Source organism: Drosophila navojoa, chromosome X, assembly GCF_054131105.1.
Source record: "Drosophila navojoa isolate 15081-1374.11 chromosome X, UAZ_NAV_1.0, whole genome shotgun sequence".
Lineage (NCBI taxonomy): Eukaryota > Metazoa > Arthropoda > Insecta > Diptera > Drosophilidae > Drosophila > Drosophila navojoa.
Window position 1 is genome coordinate 26,431,950 of NC_142895.1, and position 19,377 is coordinate 26,451,326.

Sequence of the window (19,377 nt, forward strand, 5' to 3'; positions counted from 1 at the left end):
GTATTGTAAAGGTAAGCTGCCATAGCAAATCATTTATCAACACTACTTAGGGCCACAGCCCAATTTCGATTAGTTTGCCAACACTAATAGAACTAGTAACTTGGCTCACATTCCGCTAACGTCACTGAACCATTTATGAATATCAAAGAGAACAGTCGTATGCCAAATAACTCTCTCTCTATATATCTCTCTATAAATTCGTAAACAATTGAAAATCACAGATTTTTTATAAAAATTAAACAATTTTCTCTTTTTTTTCTATCCACGCGCGCGCTCTCTTGCTCCCTCCCACGCGATATGACCCATATACGTATGTCCCATTCTATTCTATTAACATTAAATTTTATTATATGATTGTGTATAATCTGTATGTATTATGTATCTGTCACATCCCTGGGCTGGTATATGTCTATATATGTATAACTATATATCGAATATGTATATCTACTGATCGTGGGGCAGTTAAATTGATGTTAAGTGGTATAAGATTGGCCTTGTCAAGTGTTATGTTGGATGCCAGAAACGACTACAAAAGCTGTTTAAGTTTAATTTAAGTAGAACAAATAACAAACAAATTTAAACTATTGCTAAATTTAAATTAATTTAATTAAACTAAAATTTAAAATTTAACAAAACACAAAAAGGCAAAAAAAAATTAAAATAAAATACAAAAAAAAAGTAAAATAAAATAATATATACATATAAATATATAAATATAAAATTAATATTTTAATGCGTAAAGAATTACCTAAATTTAAAACACATAAAAGCATCGAAAAAATCATAATAAATAAACTTTATATACATCATGAAATAAAGTTGAAGAAACATGAAAGGAAAAGCTAATTAAATTTAATTGAATCACACAATAGAAATCAACAGAACTGCGAACCCGGCTACCATGAGGGAAAACATAATGGCAAAAGCTAGGGAAATGCATAAAGTAGGCCTTACACACAGTCACAAATGCAGAGACATGAGAAGTTCACAACAGATCCTTGGAGAGTTCCATCTCAAAGCTGTTCCAGCCAGACTACAATAGCCAGATACTTGTTCAAAGTTGGAACTAGTCGTAAATAGTTCCTAAAATAGTTCAGTTCCTTGTAGGTGGGGCTGAGGCATTTGGAAACAGTAGCTATAAGACAAAGCTCATGCAGGGTACAGCAACTAAAGAGTCTAGTTATGCAAACTGACACGTTACACAACACTAATTCACACACACACACACACACACAGAGACACAGTCAGATGAATTAAAAGCATAGTCAAAGAAAAACTGCCGTAATATTAAACATATATGATTACAGAAATGATGTATAGTTATTAACAGATAATTCATGAAATACAATATATATATATATATGTATATATAGAATATATTTATATATACACATATATAGGCTTTTAACATACTCGACAAACTAAAGCAAACCCAGTATATAGACCACGGAGTTCTATTTGAAAGTAATCTCGATCCCTTGGCATTTTTTCAACTATCTCAGTCTGCAACTCTCCCACAAAAACGAAAGATAAGAAACCTAAACCAAGCTCAACTTAAAATCCACCCGCCCGACCGACCGACCGATTGCCCGCCATGGCGATATTTAAGAAGAGAGATATCACAGTTATTGCTGTTCTATATATGTACTATGTATAAAGAGAAAACCTTCTGCTTAAAGCTCCCCCCGAATAAAATCGAAATAAAAAGTACAAATATTCATTATCGCAAACAATTTATCACGATATTAATTAAAGACAACAACAACAAGAACAAGAACAACAGCAAAAATCGACTGCAATTCAATTGATATTAACTTAAAATCAAAGAACATAAAAAGAAATACAGATAACCAAACTTAAAGAAACATTAGTGAAATAAACAAATATATATACATAAATCCATATATATATATATATATAAATTAATTACAAAATAAACAAAAAGAAACTAAGAACAAAGTAGAAGAAAGCAAAGGCTCTTATGATTTTATAATAAACCATGATGTACTATATAAAACTGTTTGTGAGGAAACAAGCAAATTCTCAATGTACATAAAACCGAGGCACAGACACACACACACACACACATACATACACAGAGAGACACTCAGGCATAGACATATAGGCATACTATGTGCAGCAAGTGTCACAAATTTGAAGTCCCCTGCCCCAAAGCAGCAAAACATTTACCCAAAAACTTTGCTTGCCGCACAGCCCGAATGGAATGAGTTTCTAGATAGATGAAATACTTCCCTACTACATCTATTTCTTTTTTTCTGCCATTCGTGTAAGCGTGTGCTGGTGTTGACATTGTGACATGACCCCGCCCGCTCCCCGACCAACGACCACGCCCATTACATTTCAAATGCCGTCTACCAAAACCAAAGAATATTAAAAATAATATAGAAAATGTTATCTATAATACATGAGCAAGTCGACTGAAACACTGTGCATTTGCACGGACTGTACTTACTTATAGGCACATGTATAATAATACGTATATAGCTATATATATCTGCATAGATAGCGGCCCATATGTTTGGGTATGTGTACAAGCATGTCTAACAACGTATGTGTACATAAAAAAAGAGATTAAAAAATTAAAAAAAAAAATAAGAACAACATATTTATAAAGAAAGAGGCCATGATGCGGCATGCCGTATATTGAATACCCTAGCTGAAGAAGTTAACTGTTCAGAAACGAAAAGAAAATTGCATTGAGCTTAAAACTCAACTGAGCTGATAAAATAAACAAATACTCTTCCTTCTGAAGTCAGCTGAGCCAAGTTATAGAGGTTGGTCTACCCAGTTATTTCTCTCGCTATCAGAAGATGGGAGCAAATGAATTCCGAATACAACTAATTTAAATAGCACTCGAATCGACCGATTGATACTGCCAGAGATGTGCATATTCTATCGTTAGTTATTTTCTCTTGCCATTTGATAGGACCCTCAGCAAGGGTATTTTGGGGCACATTGCAAATTATTTTGTTTAAAACGAAGCGACAAGGGTAAGATGGAGAAGCGTTCAAGCGTTAACGTTAAAGCTTTGAGAACCGTCCACATATACACACTTACAAGTCCGACCTACCCCCTCTCCGCCCTCCCACCTTACACACACTTACGCAGCCATACACACACGAGTAGCGAAAATTGCAGAGTACAGGCGAATGAGCAGGCCCTCTACCATACTAAATCCTCAACAATGTCAACACACACACACACACGCGCACACACACATCCACAGAGAGTTTGGCAACTTATGTTAACTGCTGTTGTTGTGACGAGCCCGAAGAAGAATGAAGAAACATCTGAAAAGTGGTTTATGGTCAAGCAGCAGGGGAGCTGTTCGAGTGCAAGTGCAAGTGCCTTAAGGAACCCTTCTCTGCGCTTCTCACAGAGCAACAGCTGCCAACTACTTATGATTGGGTCTGGGCAAGCAAACTGCCAGAAAAAAACCATAAATTAATAAACTAAAAATAAAACGAAAATTGTTATAAACTAATAAGAAAAAAATAAAATAAAATTTTAAAAATTAAAGCAAAATATAAATTATGACTAGGCACAACTTAGTGATGCTACAGTGCAAGCTCGCTGCAAATAGAACAAGTCAGCCTTAAGTTCAATTGAAGAGGGAAACATAAACCAAACAAACTCAAGACAAGCATTCATATCAGGCCAGATATGTATATAGAACTATTCAATTCGTAGCTAAGCAAAACCAAGCAAAATAGTTAACCATATCAACACAATGCCAGCCTGCACTGTAGCGTGCCCAAGACTCTGCTGTAAATACACTCAAAGAAACACTTTCAACCTTTCCACGACACAGCAAATTAGGTATTTTGTACGCAAAGCATAAACGGATCAAGCGAAATAAACAAAGCTAACAAATCTAACTACAAATTAGCAACAGTTGCAAACAGTCATACGATGTATATTATATTATGTATGTATACTTTATTGTATCTAGATATACCACACTGAAAAACAGAAACCAAATAGAAGGAATAAACACCCTGTATCAAAAATAGAAATAGAAATCAACCTCCAGACATCTTAAGGCGAAACACCAACAGCAACAACAAAGATAAATGAAAAAAAAAAAACTAGGAATAATTTTTATTATTTATAAAAAGGAAAGAATTCGCTTATGTAATTTAAGTTTTATGATTTAGCGTGAAGGATTTTAGCATTAGGACAAAAAGTAAAAAAGAAAAAAAAAAAAAACAAAAAGTGTGTAAAATAAGGTTGTTTTTTTTTTTAGAAATAAACTAGGAAATTGAATATAAAGTATAATGAAGTAAGGATCTGAGCAGGAATAACAAGAGATGCAAAGCAAATTCTTATTTTCAGGGCAGAGTTTTCAAGAAGCAGTACAGGAACAGAAGATAGAAAAGGAAACTAGCTAAAGCAAATATAGAAGAATAACAATAAACCCGAAATAGAAAGAAACAAAACATGCAAGTTTGGAATAAATGTGTTCAGAAAAAAAAAAAAACAAGAAAAACCAAAAAAAATGTTATTATATGTTTAAATAAAATTAAAAAAAAAAAGAAAGGAAAAACACAAACATTTAATTTAATTAAATTTAAACAAATTGTAAACAATTCAATATTGTAAATACATTTAACGCAAGTCCCCGATAAAGAGCAAAAAATATAGACCACATCACTGCAATATCACATTGTAAATTAACAAAAATTATACATAGCTCATCTAAGATTATATATATAAAAAATAAAACACAAACTACAAAAAGAAAATTCTCACAGCAAAAACCAAAGAAGAAGCAAAACAAACCTCCCAAAGAAAATGCGAAACAGAAAAGAAAAAGAATATATGAAAATAAAAGAAGAAAATTAATCCTTTTGTATTTTATTTTTGAAAACTGTACAACAGTTGCAATCCGACCTGTAAATATGTAATTCTAATTGTAATCGTAATCGTAATACTAATCGTAATCGTAATAGTAATTGTAATTGGTTTTTGTATGTGCGCAGAGAAACTCTCCTCGTATTCTTAGCCATCGTCAGTTGAATTTGTTGTAGACTATCTTAAACTCCTTAGTTAATACTTAACATGTCAACAGCGCTCAAACTCACACACACATACACACACACACACACAGAATGACAGGACACATACGCATTCATGTATATATATTATACGTATTTTACGTAAATTACTCGAGCTCAAGCTACGGCTCCAATCTATCTATATGTGCATACTTATGTAGTATATACATATATACTACTCTTATGTGTTTATGATATCGTAGCATATCATATCATGCAATCCATACAACAGTTACAAATATTAACTATCTAATCTACTCCACTACAAATCACTTAGTCTCTCTACTAGCTCGTAGTACTATGCATATGTATAAACACGCTAGAGTCAGTGAGACATGATTGATTTCCAAGTCTAGTGCTCATAGAATACCTGAAAGTTAATTCAATTGGTAATCTTTTTTATAAGTATATTATTCGAATCATTTATTGATTTTTAGAACATATTCATTCCGTTTAAGGCACTCGAATGTATTCGCTCAAGTCAAATGCTAGTAGAAATGTATTCAAGTGAATGTTTCAAGTGTTTCCAAGATTCCAGTTTAACATATGTAGGCTAGAGTACTGCACTATAAAAGTCAACATACATAAGCGCCCACACACACACACATACAGAGACAAATACACGCACACAGCGAACTAGATGCAATTAGAGCTAAATACAAAAAGAAAAGAAATGAATGCATTTGATTGGTTTTTCGACTTAGTATTTTTTTTTAATATTTAATAGAACTTAATGTGCTTGGGAGTACGAGTACAGTGGTGCTCAGCTACCAGTATTTAAGGAGATATGCCAGACACGACAAAAACTAATAAATATGAAAAAGACAAAAACGGAAAAAGCAAAAACGAAACTAAAAAAAAGCTGAAGAAAAACAATTTGAAACAAAAAAAAAAATTGAAGAGAAGCAAACATATCGTTGTTAATCAACTAAGTACTATAATTGACAAATTTATTTAAAACAAAAAATAAATAAAAAAGAAGCACATTAATACCAAAATCGTTTACAAATAAACTCAACACACAATACATACATAAATACTATTCTTACCGCATATTTAACTCTCAAAATATAAATACAAAAAAAAAAAAAAAAAAAAAATTAACATGACAAATAAAACACACACAGATATACACGCATACACATACATAAGAAAATGGCGAAACACTCTTTTTTAATCCTCGATTTAAACCCAAAACAATCTTTTCAAGTTTTCCATTAAATTTAATTACTAAATTACAAAAACAAAAAACAAAATTAATATAATAAAGAAATGAGAACAAAAATTGATAAAGTAAAAACAATTTAACGTAAAAATATGTATTGAACAATAAAAATACAAACAATACTTATATACCTACTTACATGCATGTTTACTAAAAATACTAAAATACTAAATCAGAAAAAAAATCTAATAAGAAGTACGTACAACAACAATAACACCAACAACATCAAATACAAAACAAAGCACAACTTTCACTCTTCTCCATGCTTCAAGAATTATTAAATGTCAAACAAAAAAATTAAAAAAAAAAAAAATATTATTAAAAAAAAAAATAACAAAAAAAAAAACGAAAAAAAGAACACGAAACGAAACCTAACAAAATTTCTATTAAGGACAAAGACTGCAAATAGAGATTTAAAAATATTAAAAATATAAAAGAAAATTATAAAATATATAAAACGAAATAAATTCAATAAATAAAAGTAAAAACATTTTTTTTTTCGACCATTATTTTGCTGCCTCGTTCACTCAAAGCCGCAAAACGCTTTTGCCAAAATATCATTTATACATAATTTAGTTTATGCGTTTGCTTTGCCTTGCATAACATGAATACCTGGACATGAGTATAGGTATGCATATATTCATTTTGTATAACGAGCATTAGTAAAACTAGTTTAAACTAGTTTAGTTATAGTTTTAGTTTTAGTTTTAGTTAGCCGCGCAACAGCCACAGCAACAGCTACAGCAACAAATGATACCAGCATTAATCCTCATTGCAGCCAGTAATATTTAAATACCAGAAAACAAAGTTCCAGATTAACTGCAAGCAATTAGAAATAGTAATTTTTTGCTTTCTGTTGAGCATTCATTCACACCCACTCATATTCCCGGCCAGCCCACAGCATCAATCTGAACAATAGTCAAAAGCAATACCAATGAAAATACCAAAGAAAATAAATACAATTGATATTCAGCATTGAACCAACAGTTATGAAAATGCAGCAACAACAAATATGAAAACAACAAAAACCAAAAATAAATAAGAAACGGAAAAGAAAAGATAAATAATTAGTATTACGCATCATAAGATATTGTGACTACAATTAAAAGAAAAAAGAAACGCAAGCATAAAACAATTAAAAACAAAGACAAAAAGAAAAAAGAAATGTTGTTAAGATTAAAAATGAAATGTTTTATAATCGTTATTCAATAAAAATAAATTTAAAAACCAAAAAAAAAAAAAAAAAGAAACATCCAACACACGATAAAAATTAAAATATATATATGTATAGAAAAGATAGATCGAAGTCTCACAGTCCAAGCGAAGCTCATTCCAATTTGTAATTTAGTTAATCGCTAAGTATATATTTGTTTCCTATAACTAATTAAGTAACGTGTAGTTATTGTTAGTAGATCTTTTTATAATACTCTTCATATTGGTATTTATTCGTTGCCATACATACATATATACATGCGTATGTATGTATGATAACTCCTTTCGACTGCATGGGTTTTACAGTTTGGGTTTGCCACGGTTAGTAAGAGGCTCGAGCGCAGAACTGGGCTCGATCGGGAGAGCTCATTGGCTCGAGGGGAGCCCAGATCTGCCCTGGCCGTTAGTCATTAGTCTTAAGATGTCATTATGTCTTTAATATTGTAGCATTGATCAAACAATCAATCAATCAGTCAACCATCAATCAGCCAGTCAATCATGACAGTTGACTTTACATAAACAATGCCCATTGTACAAGTCTCGACATGCCCGCCCACTAGTTGCAACCATAGTCTAGACCAGTTCAGTCCCCCACCATCAAAAGTAGTGTTGAGTAATGGAAGATATACATATATATACGATATGCGTGACATGATATATATGTGATATATGACATGTAGCCCCCATCCCACCCCTGAAAACCCATCCATTGATGCGACACATGCTGCAATAACTGAATGTTGAGCTAAGATGCCACGCCCCCCGCTCCACAAATGGTGAGTGTGCCCACATGGTCGTTGTGTGAACGAAAATAAAACAAAAAAGTGTGCCCAGCTGGTGTCTTGTAACCGTTATTATCGTCGTTATCGTTATCGTAAAAATAGTTATCCTATTCGTAAACTTGAATTGGCTTCTGGTTCCCATCATACGCAATGCACTATGGAAACGCGCACTCAACTTTGATTTGAACATCATGCGATGTATATATACATATATACATGTACATATGTATGTGTGTGCTTACATATGTATGTAGATATGAATACATAAGCACAAGTATATATAGATCCGTATGATATTATACAATTGTTCGTGCGCTGAGCTTACATATGTCAAACGCTAACTTGGCCAGCCTTCAATTTTTACCTAATATACCCAACCTATATATACTCTATATATATATATAAATATGTAAAGCTACTCTCTTAATATATCTATAAATATTTAAATATTCTTATAATGCTTTTTAATTTTGGTTCAGATTTTTGTTTCGATTTTATTTATATTTTTTTTTTTTTATTTTCATTTCGTTTTCTTCAAATATAATTGTACAAAAAACGCTTTAGCGCTGCCTGCACCCGCCGACATCAAAATCCAGCTACAGCTACAGCAACAGCAACAGTAACAGTAACAGTACAAGTAACAGTAACAGTTCAAGTAACTGTAACAGTAACAGCAAGAGCTAACATCATTATGCGCAATTACAGTAACAGCAGTAACAGCTTGCAAACGAACAAATATTTATATGAAAAACGAATGAACAGTGAAAGAAAAGCGACTGCTCTGGCTTATCTGGCTATGGCTGAGGCTTTCAACGGCTCCTGCTTCTGCTCCTAAGTCCCGTTTCCCTGTGCTTCCCGATCCGGTGCATGTGCGTTAAGTTGCTATAATCAAATAATTAGAGTCGAGCAATCGATAACTCACAATAACCAAAACCAAACTGAGCAAATCAATGCAAAATGCAATTAAGCTAAAATAAATAGCAAAAAAAAAAAGAAAAAACAATCAAACAAAACGAAAGCAAAGAAGTCGAAATGAAAAACTGATATGAAAAAAAAAAAACAGAAAAATAAAATCAAATATAATAAAAATACCAACCGCTCTCTAAAGTTAACTTCAACTACAACAAACAACAACAATAACAACACTTGGCGCACGCTTAGCACATTTGCATATGATACTAACTATCAGCTAAACACACACACAGACACACACACACACACACATACACACACCGCCACATTGACAAATGCTACACTTAACGATTTTGTTGCCGTACTCCATTTAATACACTTAAATGTAACGCTTTGATTTGTGACATGATTTTATGCGCTTACCTTTTACCAAATACTCTAATCTACTCAACTCTACTCTACTCTACTCTTCTCTAGTCCACTCTACTCGAATGAGCATTTTCCACTTACTTGCCTAACTACTTAAAATCGCTTATCTATATATATATTTAACTAATTATATACATATATATATAGTTATTTATACTTATTTGAAGCAGCTGCTACAATTACACCTTATCCCCTTAAAGCCCATTCACAACTTCACGTCCACCAAACTCTTTTCCCTTCTCCTCAAGGCGAACAGAGCGCAAAGCGAGCTCTGTTAACGGCAACAGCGCCTCGCTGTTAATGGCAACAGCGCCTCGCTGTTAATGGCAACAGCGCCTCGCTGTTAACGGCAACAGCGCTCTGGAGTCTGTTCATTATTTGGCACAACTCGAGCACCTACGAATTTTGTTGAAAGCACAAAAGAAAATTGATCAAACAGTCAGTCATGCAGTCAATCACACACACACACACAGACACACCGATACACTCTAACCGACTCTCTTCTATAGCTGTCTCTATCATGCCAATTACTAACTCTCTTTTCTGCAAGCGTTCGTCGCAAACCTCTGCCGAAGACACAACTGGAAGAGCGCGTGATTGATTGATCAGTGATCGCGCCTGCTGTGGCACTGATTGATGATTGCAAGCGCGACAAGTCGACGCCGGTTCGAGCTGAATCGCTATGCGGTTCGGTTCGGATTTGCTTTGGTTTAACTCTCTATCTCTCTCTCTCTCTCTCTCTCTTTCTATATCTATCTGTTCCTCTCTATCTGTCAATCTATATATATGCCTGCATAACATATATATAGATCTATTCATTTTTATCCGTATTTGTCAAGTTTAACAGCGACGACGCCAAACGCCGGCACATTTTGTTTATTACCATTTTGGCAATACGCTTTCGATTTTTTGTTAGCCAACTCTATATCTAGCCAACTTTTTGAGTTCCATATCGTGCAAGCGGTACAATCCAAGCGCAACTTAATTAACAACAGCAATTTGCTTTCGATGTGTACATACTAATATATACCAATATATACCAAATATATATACTTATATATATATTCAATAATATATATACAATAATCACTCACTCACACACACACACACACCCACAGACACACACACACTACTTTAAATACCTCAATTTAAAAGAAAACACACACACATATACACAAATTTTTTGTTTTTGGCTTTTTCTATATGTTTCGATGTACTAAATTTTTCCTTTGGAAATCTTATCAACATACGAATATCGTTTCTAACAGTTCTTTGTGTTCAATTTATGTGATATCTTGATGATATATTCAAACCTAATGAACTTACAATCTCACTTTTGTTTCCAATTGTTTTTTCTTTGTCTGTTTGTTTGTGTTTTATTTTATTTCTCATTTTATATATATCAATATATTAATATATACTACCTTATTTACACACTGCGTTCTTTTTCTACGTTCTTCTTCATACCAAATCGACAACAACAAAATAAAAATTTATATATAACATAAAATAAAAACTAAACCAATAATATTAAAATATAAAAATATATAAAAATATGTATATATATCCATGATCTGATGCATATATACACATATCGATGACTGACAAAAAAAAAACTATATATTTATATATACCGAATCGAATCGAAAACAAATTTGCATATTTAAATACCAACTTTAAATATACAAAATACCAAAATACCAAAAATCGAATACCTGAATATTGCCTTATGAAAAATAATCAAAAATCAAAATAAAAACGAAAAAAAATGATATAAATGCAAATGAAAATGCAAAAATAATATTATAAAAAATAAAAAATGATTAACCAAATAGGCCCGTCGGCTTCTGGGGCAAAATTGTCGGCTCTTTGTGCGTGATCGCTGGTGTGCTGACAATCGCACTGCCGGTACCGGTTATCGTCAGTAATTTCAATTACTTCTATCACCGCGAAACGGATCAGGAGGAGATGCAGAGCCAAAATTTCAACCACGTTACAAGTTGTTCATATTTACCTGGTGCACTAGGTACATATATATATAACTACTAAAAAATAGAAAAAAAAAAAAACTGAAAAAAAGAATAAAAAAAACTAAACTACGCTCATTTGTATTATATGTATAAAAACAATGCTAATCGATTCCTTTTCTATATCATTTCCAATGAACGCGCCTTCTCTGATAAATACACATACACAAAAAAAAAAAAAAAAAAATACCACTCCTCATACTAGGTCAACATTTGAAAAAATCCTCACTCTCCGAATCGTCGTCGGACATTATGGATTTGGATGATGGCATTGATGCAACCACGCCAGGTCTGACTGATCATACGGGCCGCCACTTGGTGCCATTTCTGAGAACGCAGCAATCGTTTGAGAAGCAACAGCTGCAGCTGCAACTGCAGCAGCAGCAGCAGCAGGGACTCCAGCCGGGACAGCAGCAGCAGCTCGGCCAGAACGGCCTGAGGAGCACTAACAGCCTACAACTAAGGCATAATAACGCAATGGCCGTCAGTATTGAGACCGACGTCTGACTACTAGGTGAGTGCGGGCTCTCTTTCTTGGCAAAGTCCCATAACTTTACTGTATTATCAGTTCGCTTAGAATAAAGCTCGCTTCATTCGGACTTCTCTTATGGGGTCTAGTGCAGTTTATATTTTAAGTAGGAATAACTTTCAGATTTCAAAAAGCTTTAAGTTTATTCAACTGAAACTGCAAGCTTCTTAAAGCTCATTGAGACGTAGTGCCAATAACCAAAATTGAAACATACTTCAGTAACAATGTGATTCTTGAAATTTTAAATAAGTTTTGCTTTTGAATAGGAATACAATTAATAGAATAGAATTAAAACTAATTTCATTATTGTCTTCCATTAATCTCGTTGACATTGTGAAGCGGGCCTAACCTGATTAAACTGCAAGTTCATTATGAGCAAGAAACTAAATGCTTAAAGCTCATTCAACTATAGCTACATAATACAAAATATTTTATTATATGAAAACTATATAGCTGTCCATATTCAACGTACCCATCTGTTAGCCCTACAAGGTTGCTCATATTCGACAGACCCACGTTTCTTTTTACCAAAGAAAACCAAATTTTTAAATAATATTATTTGGTTGAAGTATATGTGTTAACATTATTTTTAAAATATGCGTATCTCTCAAATGGTTCCATCGAATATGGACAGCTCTGTACTGCGATAGCTTTCGGTGCATGAAAAGCTTTAAGCACATTTGATTTTTTGTTTTATATTGATATAGATTAGCGTGAAGTTGCAGAAATTGTGGTAGAGGTAGAAACAATACATATTAAAGCTCTCTAAAAAGCCGGAAAAGTGCGATGTTTAAAACCAAAAAGCTTTAAGAGTATTCAATGATTTATTGTGAGCCTCATAATACGATTAAGCTGAATTTTTGAAATAATTTTTGGCTCACAATCAAATTAGAAAAACAGTTTTAAGCTTGTTTTTAAGCTAGATTAGAGATCTGTTTTATATTGAATTAATGAAGTAACTATCATCTGAACATATAAGGAAAAAGAATCGGAAACACTCAGTTGTAAATCACTTCAAGAGATCTTAAGAATAGATCTTAAGATCTAATCATGCCCAATGCATAGCTTTTGTATACATTTAATTGTTCAGCGAACTTTATTTATTTTAATTAATAAATTGTTTATCTATTTAATTGTGTTAATCTTATTTTTTGCAAACAGTCAAACAAATGGAAAGCAGACGAAACTTGCGCAGTGAAATGTTACGTTGGATGCCAGAAACGTCATCAAAAGCAGTCTAATTTAGAATTTTATTAATAAACAAATATTAAAGTAATAATAATAATTATAATTATAATAATAATAATAATGTTTATAATAAGCAGCGTAGTTGTAAATTAAACAGCAAATTGTAGAACAGACTACACTACACCTAAACACGCATACACACACACACACACAGACACACATACACTCACACATACACACATACATACACACGCACATTTAGTGCAGCGGCTTGATAAAGATAACGTAGCTACAAGTCGAAATAGCGATAGTCTTTTTTTAATAAATTCAAATTCGGCAGCCACAATTTACACAGCTGCTCAACGAACACCAACACACACACACAGACACACATACACACAAAACAGATATATGAAATACTTATACCTATGTTCAAATTTAGCAATTAAAGAACTAACAATCGTTATAGTCAAACAAAACGAAGAGAATGCAGAGGAGGCAAAATAACAAAAACAAAAAAAAAGTGAATTATCTTAGTAGTCTAATCTAATTGGAGTTTCTTCCTTTCTTTAGAAGCTAGCTAAAATACAAAAAAAAAAAAAAATTAAAAAACAAAAACATAAATATAAAGAAATAATAATGAGAAACGAAAACAAAAGCAAACAAAACAGACAACAAAGCAACAATACATACAAACAAACAATATCTGCTAATTTTATTTTCAACTTTAAATTATGCTCTATTATTAAATATTAGTCGAATATTAGTAAAACGAAACCAAATGAAACAAAACCTATGGCAAAATAAAGAAGAAGAAGAAGCGCAGAAGAAAAAGAAAACAACACAGAAAAAACATATATGAAGAGCGAATGTATTTGACGACGTCCACAGCCCGAACTCTTCTGAGATCAGTTAGCTTGTGTTTAGTTCCATCTAATCTAAGAGCTCTAGCAGTGATCAGTCTGACAGATCAGTGGAATATTTACGGAAGAGCACAGCAGACAAAGAGCTAAGCAACGCTTAAGGACAGCGCAGGAGAAAACCTTTCAGTGGGTTCAGGTTATAGTACATATAATTTAGTTAGTGCCCCAATTGGCAGCAGTTCTTATGAATGAAACTGGACAAAATGATGGCGTGGTCGAAACTAATTCGCCATTCAATACACATACACACTCACACACACACACACACTCACACACCTACACGCATACATATATATACATACTAATACAGAGAGACACACACATGAAAATGCTAAAACATCAAAACTGCCGTTAAGTTTAAAATGAGTAAAAAAAAAGCAAAGAATTATACATATATATAGGATATATATGTATAGATGAGTAAAACTATGTATACATTAAACCAAATATATACATACTGTGTATATGTATATGCGATACTGCTATTTTGTAAATAAGTAAGTCGGAGCTGAAGCTGAACCATATATATGTATAAACATAAATGAAAATTAAAAAATAAATATATATATACAACATATAGAAATAGACAAACCAAAAAAATTAAAAAAAAATAATAATAATAATAATAAAACAAAATACAAGAATTAAAAGATTTACAACCAAAAAAATAAAAGCTGCTAACGATACAAAAACAATAATTAAATTTAGCAAACTGCTACACAACACCAACAACAACAACAATACACACACAATACCCTCAAAAATACCAGAGAAAACGGCATTATATGGCCGTCGATCTTCCAGCAGACCCAACTCAAACGTCGCCTTCCCCACTCAAGAAAAAAAAAAAAAAAAAAAAAAAAAAAAAAAAAAAAAACAATTTATCTAACAAAAATTATAAAAAATTGAGAAAAAAAAATGCTTCTAGCATAAATTTAACCAAAAGTTTAGGTCACAATTAGAAATTATAAATCGCTTCAGTATCTATGCATATGTATATCCTTTATGTCTCACACACTTACGAACCTATAATGGATCTTATCTAACTGCATTTCGTCTAACCAAAAGAAAGAAAAACAAAACAACAAAGAAAAACAAAGCTAAGGAATGTCTCATTTTATGAGTTCAAAGTCTTATGTAAATTATCTTCCTTTCCAATATCGATTCGTCTATCCTTAATATATAATTTTCACGTTCAAAACTAACGACTTCAACTTTTGTCAGAAACTTACAAATATTAACATATATGTATATATGTATGAAATTTGTGGCACCTTTTATGATTCTAGTCAATATACACACAAACGTTATATATATATATATAAATTCTTAATTTGAATTCAAATTTTTCGAGATCTTCACACATCTACTTCGTATGCTTCCATGAACTACAGCGTTTCCTGAAACAGATAACTGTAATGAAAATGAGAAGAGAACTTTATCAGAAATACTATCCCTAAAAATACCTAAAATGCGCTTTGCTTTAAACATAACCTCAAAAAGATGAAAAAGAAATATATATATACATATATATGTATACTTTTTGGACCATGATAAAAACATCTCACAACAAAACGAATAGAACAAATTTAACTAAACTGAAACATACACAAGGCATATATATATAAATATCATATATATACATATGTATTTATATATACATACATATATATATGTATATGTAGTATGTTGCGACTGAAGAACTGAATAACAAAGTTTTTATTGATTTGCTGCTTGTTGTAATAAGGAAAAATTAATATAAAAAATATTTGTACAAAAAAACCAAAACAAAAAAAAAGAAAAAAAAAATTATGTAAATATGTAAAAACGCAAAAAGAAAACAGGATAATAGAAAAAAGAGTAAAATAAATCAAATCAATTTACAGCTTTGAATACCGTCCACACGCACACAGTAAACAAAAAATATGAAGCAAATGCAGAGCTGATCTCTAAAGCTAAAGACGGCGAGACAGAGAATGAGAGAATATGAATTTGAAGCGCGATACGAATGAGAGACAAACTGCAGAGAATATATAGAGAACATTATTGCGTATACTTAATTTGGCCTTAAAAAACAATTATATAATATGCGATATGCGAAATTTTAATTATACGTGAAACAAAAGTTGAAGTATTCGTTTGGGCGCCCATTCGTGTATTTTTTGTACATTATATATTACATATGTATATGTGTGTATGTATATAGATATATATTGCACTTTGATTTCGTGATTCGTTTTGTGAATTCTTTGGTTCGGTTCCTGAGATCAAACGAGTGCAGTCAAGCCAATTAATTAGTAAATGAAGAAGAAGTAGACGAAGAAGAAGAGGAAGAAGCATCAACAGCAGGAGAGGCAACCACAGCAACAGCAACAACAACAACAATGAGCAATGATGATATACATATAATATGCATACAAATTATTATTAATACTAATAATATATATATATAATATATACATATAGATAAATATCGAAATGAGATAAAGTACATTACACGTAAACCAATTGCAAACAAAAATAAAAACATATCGTCTTCAAGTCATGCAAGAAATGTTTTTTTTTTTTTTTGTTTTTTACCAAGTAAATTAATGCTAGACAAGGCTTACTAAGTAGTACAAGTAAAAAAAAAAAAAAAAAAAAAAACGAAAACAAAAACAAAAAAAGACAGAGCAAGAAAGCGAGAGTTAGAGCGAGAGGCTAGAGCATGAGCGCGAGTGAGTTAGCAGTATGCAGCGAGTGGGAGCGAGACAACAAATGAGTTTGTCTGGGCTAAAGCTTGGCCAGGCCAGACAGAACAAAAGTGATATAAAACATACATATATAAAAGAAGGTATAAAAGAAAACTGAAAAAGCGGGAAAGGAAATTAAACTTGCCAAAATAATTAAGTTTAAACATAACACAGACAGACACCAACAGGAAACCAAACAAACAAAAATACTAAAATAAAATACTTAAACTATGCTTCTCCACAGCTGAGAAAGCGTTTAGTCTATGGCCTAAGGTATCTAATAAGAGTTCAGCCAGCAGCAACAGCCGCATAAATATATATCTTAGTTTAATAGGCGATCCTTATTATAATACTATTTATAACTACAGCAGCAGCAACAACAACAACAACAAGATACTAATAAAATATACTTAAAATAATCATTATGAAATCTAATACTGCAACCTTCAAGCTGAGCTTTGCTATCAAATAACAATTTCCCAAATCCAAAAACTAAAAACTAAAAACCAAAAACCAAAAGAAACCAAACTATCACTAAAATTACATAATGCTAACAATAAAATACCAGAAAACTTACTTATAACAGAGAACAATGAGAGATTAATCTTACCAATAAAGTTGTCAATTTGCGTTGTCTATTTTCGAATTTGGTTTAGAAATTCATTAATAAAGAAGACTGGAATAAAAGCAAAAGAAAAACAAACAACAGAATATATATATTCAAATATATATATGTACATATATATAGTTACATGTATGTATATGTATGTGGACACACTTACATACATATATAGATGAGAACAAGGTCAATACAAATACATATGCGCAGCGTTCGAAATGGCATTCATAAACAAGGAAACAACTATACATACTATACACACATACACACACACATATATCGTGTATATATGCATGCAGTGCGTATGTGATAGTACATGTAGAGCTCCCAGCCAGTTACGCACGGGATAATTTTTATAGCAATTATATTAATTTCTCCAATTCATAACGCTCCAGAAGCAAGTAAAAAACAAATGAAAATGAAACAAGCTCAATAAATTAAAGTCCAAGGGAATCAATTTCGGCGAGCCGAATTTCCAATATCCTTCCAGATTTGCCCATAGCTAAATTCTTGTTTCAATTCCACGCGTTACTAAAATAATATTTTTTCAACATACTCAAATTTAGTGCTGAAAATTAGAATATGATACGTTTACAATATATGTTTCGATTCCGCTCGTTCCATAATGGAATCATCTTGCTCAAAATATGTGTTAGGTGTCTTGCAACCACCTGCTCCACGCAAATTGTTATGCATATACATATATCTCTTGCTTCTTTTCATAATGAAACAGTTGAATTAAAAACAAAACATCATTAAATTTTGTGCTCCACTTGTTTGCTTTTATTTGCCTACAATTGAAAATCTTGTAAATTGCAAAATGCATTGCATTCTTGATTTTTTCACATTTAGAACAACTATTGTTCCGATTCCAAATGTTCCGGAGTATACAATGCCCATACTGGTCTCGAATGTAATCTGCAAGGGTATAAAAACAGACATAATTATGATAATTATGCATAGTCTAAATATAATACACACACACACACACATACGCAGGAACACTCACACACACACACACACACACACACACACACATACAAAAAAGTATTAGAACACGTGCAAATACAATTTCGTTTCAAGCGTCAGCAACAGCCAATTTTTTTTAATAGTTATTAATGAATAAAATGAAAACAGAAATCAAGTAATATATATACATATATACACATGTATATATACTATATATATATATAGAGAAAAAGGAAACAGCGCGAAATTAAATTTGCGAAACTATCGCAAGGAAAAAATGAAAATCCATGTAAATTATGCGTACCACAATAAAAACAAATATAAATAAATTTAAAAAAAAAAAAAAAGAAAAAAAAGATATTTATAATATATATATAATAAAAAATACGCCGCAGCAATTAAGAAAAAAAAAAAAAAAAAAAAACAAAAAATGTAAGCAAGAATAAAAAACGTTGTTAAGATTCTAAAAGTGAAATGTTTTATAAATAGTTAAACCAAAAAAAGAAAAGCGAAACAAAAAAAATTATTATATATTAAATATGAAGAAACAAAAAAAAAACAAAACAAAAACTACGATACAAACAGACACAGAAACAACACAAAGAACAATAAGCAACACACACACACACACACACAATAATACCAAATGAGCAAGCACAAAATTTACCGTTTGACTTAAAAAAAAAAAATAATAATTCTGAAAGCATTTTTACAAGCCATGTTAAATTTGTAAGCCAATTGGAAATTAAAAG

General features: G+C 31.7%; 1 protein-coding gene and 1 long non-coding RNA gene across 10 annotated transcripts in view; both read left to right on the top strand.

The window, feature by feature from the left end:
• Positions 1-9,260, top strand: part of Sh (Potassium voltage-gated channel protein Shaker) — a 165,296-nt gene extending 156,036 nt beyond the window's left edge. For all 9 annotated transcript variants that reach the window (XM_089265094.1, XM_089265095.1, XM_089265096.1 and 6 more), the window contains one exon: positions 463-9,260. The gene's annotated coding sequence lies outside the window, so the exon portion shown is untranslated. The remainder of the gene's footprint in view (positions 1-462) is intronic.
• Positions 9,261-11,685: 2,425 nt separating this feature from the next.
• On the top strand, positions 11,686-15,200 carry LOC149090755 (uncharacterized). Its single transcript, XR_016197575.1, has 2 exons — positions 11,686-12,179; positions 13,356-15,200. It is a non-coding gene; the product is annotated as an uncharacterized LOC149090755 (long non-coding RNA).
• Positions 15,201-19,377: the final 4,177 nt, after the last annotated feature.